Source organism: Cupressus sempervirens, chromosome 10 (assembly GCF_028749045.1).
Source record: "Cupressus sempervirens isolate cs-2001-9-10 chromosome 10, ASM2874904v1, whole genome shotgun sequence".
Lineage (NCBI taxonomy): Eukaryota > Viridiplantae > Streptophyta > Pinopsida > Cupressales > Cupressaceae > Cupressus > Cupressus sempervirens.
The window spans coordinates 955254536-955266445 of record NC_143127.1 but is presented as its reverse complement, the minus strand read 5'-3'; the positions used below and the strand labels follow the sequence as shown (position 1 = coordinate 955266445).

Sequence of the window (11910 nt, the reverse complement as noted above, 5' to 3'; positions counted from 1 at the left end):
TAGGTTTTGAATCCCTCAAAGTTGGTCATTTAATGTTTTCATGCTGATGCACATTGTTCGTTTTTCTGGGAAGCCCTATTTGATGTATTATAACTTTTGACCAGTATTAGTACTTTATCCAAGTATTTTATTTTCTCCATGCCAATTTTAGGTACATCTAGGTACTACATAGCTGATGGTTTGATTTGTTGTAGTTTTATATAAATAATAATTTAGAATGTTAGGGTTGAGGATATCACATTGATATATATATATATATATATATATATATATATATATATATATATATATATATATATATATATCAAATTATAAGGAAAGGACTTTATTTGGTTGTCTCAAACATTACTATGTAAATTAAGCAACTGATCCCTTCCTTATCACTCATGATGACATAACAATAATTACCATTCCTAATATTCCTTTAGAATCTGTAATAATTTCTATAGTTTTGGTTTGATCAAACCACTTACTTTAGGGTAATCTCTTGTCTAATATAATAATTCAAATGGTGATGTCTTTTGGTGTCATTCTCGATGTTTTAATATGTTCAACAGATTGCCTTAAGTGAGCCTCTACTCACTTTGCATGATCCAAGTATGGATAAATAAGAAAAAATAATATTCAATTATACCTTCCAGATGTGAGATTAAATCTCATAATGTATCCTTTACAAGTAAGTGGTAGAAACTTTTGGAATATACAGTTGTTGCTCTTTATACAATTGTCTAATTCACGTCTTTCTCTAGATGTCAATTCTTACTATATTGATTAATATCTTGTGCAGTATGAAATTTTTCTGACGAAAGTTTTGAATTAATTATATAAATAAGTTGTATCTTCAATAAATATCCCTCCCATTACTGATGTCATTAGTAATATTAAAACAACTGAAGTTTTTTGTTCTCTGCATCCCTAAATTTTTTATGGTAATTATTGCATTTTGACTAGTTTGCTGATGATTTCCCTTCTTGATCATTGTAGACATGATTGTTTCTATCATTCATATTAATATAATTTTTTGATAACAAATAATAATAGGTTTTCTTCTATTAATAAACTAAGAATGATAAAAGAAATATTTATCTAGTTTCAACCTTGGAATAAAGAAAGAGTTTGTAATGTTCAACTAAGATATACATTGAAATTTATTGGTCCTTTGAAATTTGAATAGAGGTAATATATAATTCTTTTTTTGGAATTGGTAAAATTAAGTTGAGAAAATGTGTATGTGGGGCTATTTTTTGTTGAAGCAAAAGAAAACAATGCCTTCTGAAACTTGTCCTCTTATTTTTAAGAACCTTGTGTTGCACTTTGTCATTGTCCTTGAGTCACTATGAAGGTTTTCTTTCCAATACTCCAAATTTTTCTTAGTTTTTTTTTTTCATCAAACTTAGCATATAGATATAATCACTTAGAAAATAAAATGTGATAGACAAGCTTCTTGTCTAACAGATGCTATGGCTAGTAAATGTACATTAAGGAACATAGTCAGAATCAAAGGAAAATGAATTTTTATCTATAATGATAGCACTTCAAATGACAATAATCTCAAGAAAAATGTACATCCTAAGATGTGGAACAATCGATATGAGAAAAATCAAGTCTAGAAAATTCCCTATCGTACATGATAAAAAATTTTTGCTACAAAATCTTACCAAGAATAGAGAAAACAATAAGAGAAGAGACACCATATAATGTCAGGCACTTGTCATTAACAACATTGATGAAATAGTTTAAAGGAGGAGAATTAAATATTGTGCCACCCTTGAAAATAATTGTAAGCTTTGGTAATTAGAGTCTGGTAATACCTGAGACATTGAATCATAGATCAAGTTAGCTTTGTACAAGTCTTATTCTTAGATACAATAGTCATTTTGAATGCTGCAAGGATTATCTGGTATGTAGGCTCTACAATATAGGTCAAGGTGGTGCCAAAATCAATGATAGTTCTCCCATTTCCCTAAACATCAATACTCCAAACCTTGGGATGGATGGGAAGAAGAACCCCATCAACAAAAACTTTCTTTATCCCAATTTAGTAAAAGGTCTCTATAAATATGTTCCTTAGAAAAGGAGAGTAGCTCATTGATTTCTTCAATGACTACCTCAATGGTGTCTGCCCCAATATAAATTAACTTGTGTGTGTGGGGGGGGGGATAGTGTAGTCCAACAAGTAGTAAGAAGTTTTATTCCAACAAGTTTACCAAGTTGTGAGGTGAATAAAATAGGCCCCTTCCCCAACCCCATTACATAATATATTTCAACAAATGCTTAACCTATAAAACTAGGTCCTCAGATTTTAATCCCACAGCTAAATGCCACATTGGGGATTTTGGTACTCTCCCCTAAGCTTGTATTGAGTGTTTCAGTCTCCATAGAGAAGATCCTAGTTCTATCAGGGAGATTTGCATAGATATGGTAAAGCATGCATGAACTAGGGATCCTTGTGCAATTACATGAAGAATTTGAGAGAGGAGAAACTAGTTGACAGACTGGTGCATAGTAATGTACTGGTGTAAAACTTGATGAATGCCCTACAAAGAAGGTTGATCCAGGATTTATATGGAATTTCCCTTTACCATTAGATCACTAATGGGTAAGTATATTTATTAAAATAATAGGAGTTATATTGGCTTTTGTATATATTCTATATTAAATCTTAGACTTATATTTATTTGTACATAATCAATGGTGCATTTTATCAAATCAACTTGGCCAATTACCTTTTAACTTGAAGGAGTCTATGCAATAGGAAATGGGTCATTCACAAAGTTTTAATTGAGGTTTGTGGAACTTTTCCAAAAGAGCTTCCTCTGTGCTAGGTAGTAAGTATTATGCAATTAATATGGAAAAAAAAAATCTTTGTTAGTGCTTCTCCTCTACTAAACTCTATGTTAAATTCAAGGAGTGCATGATGCTTGGTGTATATTGTAGGCCAAATGGTGATTCCTTGTTTCAAAGTATAATTTATTCAAAAGCTTGCTCTGCCCAATTTATAGAAGAATTGTCTCTACACTATTTAGTAAGTATAATTTGTAGTTGATATGAGATTTGTACTTTATAAGTTTATTGTCTTTCTTATATTACTGCCTATAATGAATTCTTCTTAAGTGTTTTATTGTCATCATAGATGCATTTTTCACATGAAGTCAACTACCTTATATCATAATAAATTGAACTCCATTTTAATAAGAATTTGATAATTCAGATGACCTCCATCAACTTCTCTGAAGTCTATACATTTGCACTGTCTTCATAAGGTTTAAAATAGCAAAAGATAGAAATGGGAGCTCAAAGACCTCCAAAGCCTCCAGCAGCCATGAGGTAAGTATTGAAAGCTTCACTAAAATATTGAAGCACATGTTGAATTTGAATGCTTTTATTATCATATTTGAGAATCTACAAAGTAGAGTTCACATAAAGAAACAAAATATTCCCTGCTATATATGTTTATATGTTTTTCCAACATAGGATTCACTCCACATTTGGGCAGAATATTCCCTATTGTATATGGCTTTCAATTCCAATATATCTTCAAGCTATGATCACTTCTACACCCCACAAAATTGCATATGCACTATTAGTAATTTATAATACATGTTAACAATTTCATCTTATGAAGGTTAGGCCTCTACGTTCATGGGATGATCCTCATTCTACCTAAGGTGTTACTACAACAACAAATTGAAATCAAGAGTAACTATTTTAAGTCAAGAATGGTATGACAACAAACCTACAATGTTATGAAACATTTCAATAAAACATAGCAGTTCATGCATAAAACCTTGTCAAAGTCTTTTGAATACAAACCAATTGATTGGAGATCCAAAGTAATGGAAATCAATTGCAAAGAATAGAGTTTTATTATTGGTGTCTTTCTCCTATGTTCGTACACCTGACTATCTCTCTTATAACAGAGACTCAAAACAAAAATATAGAAATGCGTAAAACTAACTCAAAACCAATACAACTTTCATTGGTTAGTTGAATGGTTTGGTTTTAAAACAGAACAAACTCAAACTAATGTTGACATATATTTTATGGAATCCCTTTAAACAAAAAGACCATTAACCAAATTTTGATCTTTTATGATCACTAACATTCCTAGGCACTAAACACTCCAATGTTATTTGTGCTTGGGCAATGACAGTCCATTAGAATTTCATTTAGTCTTATTAAGGACATTAAAAATATTTGAATCATCATATTAGTCTAATTCTTATAACTTGCCAATTAATTCCCTAATTTCCTCTAGTATCTTTGTGGTCTTCATAAACTACACCATTGGCTTGGTTGTGTGTGGGGCTCCTGCTCCAACTACTCTACCTAGCCTAGTGAACTAGCCAAGAAGAAGAAAATTATTTACAACTACCAAAACATAAAATGGGAACTTAATTAATGCACTAAGAAATTACTTGGAATGATTCATCAAACAATTTGCTTTATTAGTCAATATTTCATACACTGGGAACTCGAACCCCTCAAAATGATTTCAAATGAGCTTATATAACTCTATTGTCCAAGTACCAACTTTCTTCATCGATCCCCAAAAATTTCTTAGTGACTTTCTAATATTGCTATCAAAGTTGTCACTAACAATTTTTGTAATTTTTTCACTATGATGACTTGGAAAGTCATGATCACTCCTCAAGGGTCAAGTTTGGTTTCAATAACATATCTAACTATTTTAAGACCCCTCCTACTAAGATTTTAAATGAGCGAACTGGAACATTTATGTTGAAAAAAATAATAGATCTAAAGAATGCTAGTTATTTTGTTGCTTTTTGGGATCATATTGATAATATAACATATGTTTTGACTTTATGGTACTCATTTTTGTGTTAATGCTCTATAGATAAAGGTGAAGCATCCTATAAGGAAAAATCATGCCATCGCAAAGAAGCTACCAACAAAAGATTCTAGCATGAGGATTCTTCTTTTGAGGAGGTTAGTCATTTTGTTGTGGATAATTATCTGTAGAATAGAATCATGTTTCAGTGGAATCACAAGCTTATGGAATTTTGATGTTCAATAGTGAACAAATGGTTAATTGAAATGCCTTATTTCAAATTGAAAATCAAACAAAAAAATTGGTGCTCTCTAAATGATGAAGACATTCAGTGTACTTTTCTAGCATAACATTAATAGATATTTGTTTTTTATCTTTAAATATTGCTATACTATCGTGACATTTTTCATTTTATAAAAAAAAATTGTACTTTTTGAAAGAGAGATAAGAAATTCGTGTTTAATATTATTCAAAGTGCATTACAGGAAACACATAAAAAACCAAGTTCTTTGGGAAAGAATAACTCAATTGTAGTGAAGAATGGGTCAGTTGCAGCTTTAAAAAATGATAAAGAAGAATCAAGTGAGAATGAGTCTTCTGATGAGGTACTCCATGGTTAAGCCAAGTCTTCAGTACATAATAAAGCAATTGAATTTCATTAAAAAAAAATTTGATAGTTGATTTGTTTAAATATTGCCCATCAAAAATTACTTAGTACATCTCATCTTTTTTCTACACAGGAGCTTGCAGTTCTGAAGAATCTAATAGTGAAGAATTTGAAGAAGATATTGTACCAAAGGTATATTTGGTGTTCTTTTTTAAGTGAAAATGTGACTAGAAATTTTGTATATTGTCATATTTCACATGCAGAAAGGTCAAATTGTAAATAGAGGTGAAATCGTATGGATTTAAGTTTCTTCATTATTTATAATGCTCTTGATTCATCCTTTGTAGCTGTAAAAATACTTGTTTATTTTCATCTTTCCATATACCCTTTACCAGGGTCTTGAAGATTCCAAAATATCTTGGGCTGACCCCACTCTAGCATGTAGGCAAGTTTCTCGGCTGGACCATCCTTTGTTCCCGGACCATCCTTTGCATCTGCTTATAAAGAAATGGGTACCCCCGAGCTAAACTATCTAGATTGCTAAGGGCATAGAATTTTAGGGCTTGAACTCCCTTCCGAATAACCCTAGAGGTTTATTAGTTTGGTAAGACAATGAAATATGTCCTAACTCCTACTTGGTTCACAGACCTAACTCCTTGCCTTTTTCTCCAAGTTTTGGCTTTACTACTATGGCAAAGAAAGGGGTGTTTTTCACCTTGAGGGTCTTCAAAAACTCCTCTCCAACCATCATCACACTAGATGCATGTTGGATCTCCTTCCTATCTTCTAGCAGTGGTCTCATGGTGTATTCCTTACCATTTTTGGAGATGATGTAAACATTTCTCCTTCCATCATGCTTAGAATTGACATCAAATTGCCAGGGCTTACCTAACAATAGGTGACAAGCATCCATTTTTGCAACATCATAGACAATCTTGTCTTTTTATTCCCCTATTTGAAATTGAACATGAACTTGTTCATTTACTATGACCTGTTGCTCCTTATTTAGCCATGAAACCTTATAAGGCTTAGGATGAGGCAACTTCTTCAATCCAAGCTTCTCTACCATTTCTACTAAGGCTATATTATCAGTTGAACTAGAATCTACAATAACTTTGCAGACCTTACCTCTTACCTTGCAGAGATTTCTGAATAATGTCTTTCTTTGGGGAGGTTCTTGCTCTGTGATAGTCTTCAGTAGGGTTCTGTTGAACATTAGAGACTCTCCTCTCTCTAGATCAACATTTCCTCTTGCCCCTTGGTCACTTTGTGCATCCTCCTCTTGAGCCAAATGGACTCTTCTATTCCCTTCTTGGCTATTGCTACCCATTTTCTCAGGAAGTGCTTGTATGCAGCAACTACATTATGTAGAGGCAGAGTTACGGAAGGTCAACTAAGTATTTGTTTCTTTTCATTTTTTATATTTCTTTATCTCTTTATCAATCTATCTCTCTATCTATAACTTAAAAAGAAAAGGTGATGGAAAATGTTATTGTCCTTGCAAAAATTGCAAGGGCTTAAAGACTCGAAGATATCTAATCAAAATAGTTGAGGATCATTGTAGGCAACATGGTCACATTGAAGGGGGAAATGAATATCGTCCATTGGTATGTATTTTAATAATTTATAAATTGCATAAGACATGATTTGATGATGACACCATGGTCATGGCTAATATTAGGTCATCATTTTCATATAGGTCAACATCCTTGAGTTTCATGTTATGGACCATGACAATTCAAAGAGTGTGGATTTCCAAATGAGGGAACATGGAGGTGTGAATATTGAGGTAGAAGGTAATGATACCATGGAAGAAGACCATGATGATGAAGATCACGATGATCAAGATGGTCATGATGATCAAGATGATGATGATGATGATGATGTTGATGTAGAGCTTGATGTACCTATACTTGAGAAGGCACATGAGTCCCTATATGAAGGCTTTGAAACAACTCTTCTTGCGGCTATATTGTTGTTGGTGAACTTGAAGGTTATGAATAGTTTATCCAATGTAGCAATGACATGTATGTTAAGGTATGGCATCTTCTTTCATTATTTTACTCTTTCTTCCCTCACAATTAACATTGGATTCATGTAGCAATTAATATTCTTGAAATTATCAAATTATATTTTTGGTCATAGGTTGATACGTGAGAGTTTGTTACCACCATCAAACATTCTACCTCACTCATACCGAGAATTATCTGCCATCATGAAAGATATTGGAATGGAGTATCAAACAATACATGCATGTCTAAATGATCATATTATATATCATAAATAGCATGAATTTGCAACACAATGCCCTATTTGTCATACTAGTAGATATCAATTAGATCAATTAACAAAAAAGGTGCCTCGCAAGGTTCTTTGGCATATTCCCATTATTCTATGTTTGCAACGATTATTCAGGTGCAATAGCTTGGCACAATTTATGGATTACCATGCACACAATAGAAGTCAAGATGACATTATGTGAATGCTTGTAGATGGTTCATCATTTAAGGAAATAGAGGGAAAATGGCCACACTTTAAAGAAGAACCTTGTAATCTCAAGCTTTCATTGGTTGCAGACGGTGTCAATCCTTTTGGAGAGATGAGATCTACGTACATGGTGTGGCATGTAATTGTTATCAACAATAACATACCTCCTTGGTTGTTTATAAAGAGAGAGCACATAATGTTGACACTAATTGTTCTAGGTATTTTTTGATTTAATGGTCATCTAAATTAACTTATTATTACTAACCCATCAAAATGGTCATAATAATTATGTAATATTTTTGTTCATTCAACTAGGTAAGTACCAAGTTAAAGATATCAATGTATATATTGAACCCCTTATCGACAAGTTGTTGGTGTTATGGAATGGGGTTACTATGTATGACATCTATAGACCAATAGGACAAAGACAATTTTAATTTCATGCAATGCTTGTATGGACAATACATGATGCCCCTGGGCTAACACATTTTTGTGGTATGTTCTCTTCTAAACACCTCTTTTTTGGTATGTTATAGTGACAACACAAAGTTAACACATTTAGTCCAATTATACACTATCTTGTAGCTCTTCAAACAAAGGGAAAATTTGCATGTCCAGTTTGTGGTCCAAAGATGAAATCTCATCATTAAAAAAGTTTAAGAAAGTAGGTGTTCGATGAGAATAGACACTTTCTGCATAGAAATCATAAGTGCCAAATTATCAAAAAACATCATTTTAATGGGAAAGAAGAGACTACGTCAAAGCCATAGAGAATGAGACATCACCTATGTAAGTTGGCATACAATAAAATAAATCATCGAGGTAATGTCATTCCATCTGATGGTTTTTATTTCAAATTTATATTTTGATATTGTGTTTTGTTTACTGATGATGTAATTTATGCTTGTAAAGGTCGTCAAGGCATCAATGACCAAATTCCAAAAGGTCTAAAAATTTATCCTACACAATTTACTCAGTTGCCATACTATGAGAAACTCCCAATTGTGCATTTGTTTGATCCTATGCATATTGGAAAGAATGTAATAGAGACATTATGGAAAATCTTGGATGGAAGGCGTGATAAAGACCAAATTGTCAAAACTTGTAGTGACATTGAAGAATCCAACCATGCAATGAAAAATGGCATTCAATCAAATAACAATGGAGACCAGATTGATACAAGTGCCCTTAGTTGGTTATTTTCAGAGTAGCAAAGTAATGCTATAAAAGAAGTCATAAAAAAATATGATTTCCCATAGGATTTTCTGCAAACATAAACAATCTCATATCAAAGAAAAGTGAATTTGGGCCAAGGTTGAAAACACATGATTGGCATACATTTATTAAGGTAATTCATGTTATTTTGTATTCACTATATATTTTTATACTGCATGTAGTTTTAATCACATTCTTTTATAAAATATTGACAAGATCATTTTACAAATATTGCAGTACATTCTACCTCTATCTCTCCCACACCACTTCACCAACAATGTAAAACAGGTTATATATGATCTTGGAAAATATATGAGGTGGTTTTCATCTAAAGAAATCAATAAAGAAGATATATTTTATTGGAAGAGAAAAATTCCTCTTCTTATGTGTGAAATGTAAAAGTGTCTACCTCCAAATTTTTTCAATGCACAAGAACACTACCTCATACATCAAGTTGAGGAGATTGAATTGTGTGGACCTGTACCAACTAGGTCAATGTGGATGGTTGAGAGGCACCCAAAATTTTTGAAAGGCTTGGTTTGACAGAGAGCACATCCTGAGGGTTCTATGGTGGAGGCATATATGGTATACTAGACCATGGTATACATTAGTGAATATCTTCCTAAGTTTGCAGCAAAGATCCATGTAGATCATATTTGGGATCCCAACTCAATTAACAAATTCGAATGGGAGTACTTGATGGGAAAAGGTAGATCGAGGAAAGTGAGAGCTAAATCTAAGATGTTATTGTAGTTAATTAATTCTTATAAATCTTCAATATAAGTTATTTATAATTGGTGTATTTTTTTTATACAGGTGGTCGAGAGTGGGATGCAATACATTTGTATATTGCGAACAATCTCAATTGGATGACGGTATAAGTTAAACGATGTCAAAAAAATGGTTGCTCATTAACATGGGAAGGTGTTGCTTCATTGGTTACAGAAGCTCATCACAATGGAGATTCCAATGTTACGTCGATGGTAGTTGATCTATTAAAGGGTTTAAGAGGTGGAGAGATATGTAGAAATTTATTAATGATCATAACTCGATGTATGTTTCGTATCAACTCATGATGCAAATAATTTACACACACTTCAAAAATTGTAGGTCAAGCACCACAAATTTATGTACTATCATGGCTACAAATTTTGCATAAAAAAGTTGGATAACACAAAGAAAACTTGTGATTCTGGGATAACTACAGTTTTTGAGGTCACCAATATATCATCTAAAGATGACGTACATCCTCAACAATCTCAAAATAAATACTATGGAATCTTGGATGATATAATTGAGTGTGACTTTAACTCCTTCAAAGAATTTCTATTCGTCATCAAATGGTATAGGTTATGACTAAATCAAAATGATCCAGATAGAATGGTTATTCAACATGATAATGGATTTACAATGATTAATACAAGGTTGTTTGAGCCAATTGGAGATGAGCCCCATGTTCTTCCAAGCCAATGTGAGCAAGTGTTTTACTCAGAGGTTCCACATAAATAGTTTTGGTCATTTTTTGTTAGACATGATCCAAGAGGAAGGCTAATAAAGTATAATTTTATGGAAGAAGAAGATATTGAAGATGATGAAGAAGCAGATGATGAAGATCAAGATGATGGTGATGATGATGATGATGATGATGGTGATGATGATGATGATGATGATGATGATGATGGTGATGATGATGATGGTGATGGTGATGATGGCAATGATGATGGTGATGATGGTGATGATGATGGCGATGATGATGGTGATGATGGTGATGATGATGATGATGATGATGATGATGATGATGATGATGATGATGATGATGATGATGAGGATGAAGAAGAAGAAGATAATCAATGACTACAAACATCATCACCCCTTCTGTTGACGATCTTGCATTCCATATATAAGGTAAATTTTTTCATGTTTACGATGTTGCATATTGTTCATGTTGTCTTCTAAGTTATTTGTAGCATACACATATCATGTAATTTTTAGCTAACTTAAGATAAATGATTAACATATGCAGGAAATATGATTACATATTTATTGTGTTCAATTCTAATGATTACAACATATGTTATTTATAATTACCATTGTTTATATTGTGTCTGATTATCACCTTTTTGCAAACAGTCAATTAACTATAGACATCGTCACCCCTTCTGTTGACGATCTTGCATTCCATATATAAGATAAATTTGTTCATGTTTAAGATGTTGCATATTGTTCATGTTGTCTTCTAAGTTATTTGTAGCATACGCGTATCATGTAATTCTTAGATAACTTAAGATAAATGATTAACATATGCAAGAAATGTGATTACATATTTATTGTGTTCAATTCTAATGATTACAACATATGTTATTTATAATTAACATTGTTTATATTGTGTCTGATTATCACCCATTTTGTAAACAGTCAATTGACTACAGACATCATCACCCCTTCTATTGATGATCTTGCATTCCATATATAAGGTAAATTTGTTCATGTTTACGATGTTGCATATTGTTCATGTTGTCTTCTAAGTTATTTGTAGCATACGTGTATCATGTAATTTTTAGCGAACTTAAGATAAATGATTAACATATGCAGGAAATATGATTACATATTTATTGTTTTCAATTCTAATGATTACAACATATGTTATTTATAATTACTATTATTTTATATTGTGTCTGATTATCACCCTTTTTGCAAATAGTCAATTGACTATAGACATCGTCAGCCCTTCTGTTGACAATCTTGCATTCCATATATAAGGTAAATTTGTTCATGTTGTTTTCTAAGTTATTTGTAGCATACATGTATC

The 11910-nt window shown here is 32.2% G+C and overlaps 1 pseudogene; it reads right to left on the bottom strand.

The window, feature by feature from the left end:
* Positions 1 to 1569: 1569 nt before the first annotated feature.
* Positions 1570 to 11910, bottom strand: part of LOC149537143 (aspartyl protease family protein 2-like) — a 72064-nt pseudogene continuing 61723 nt past the window's right edge.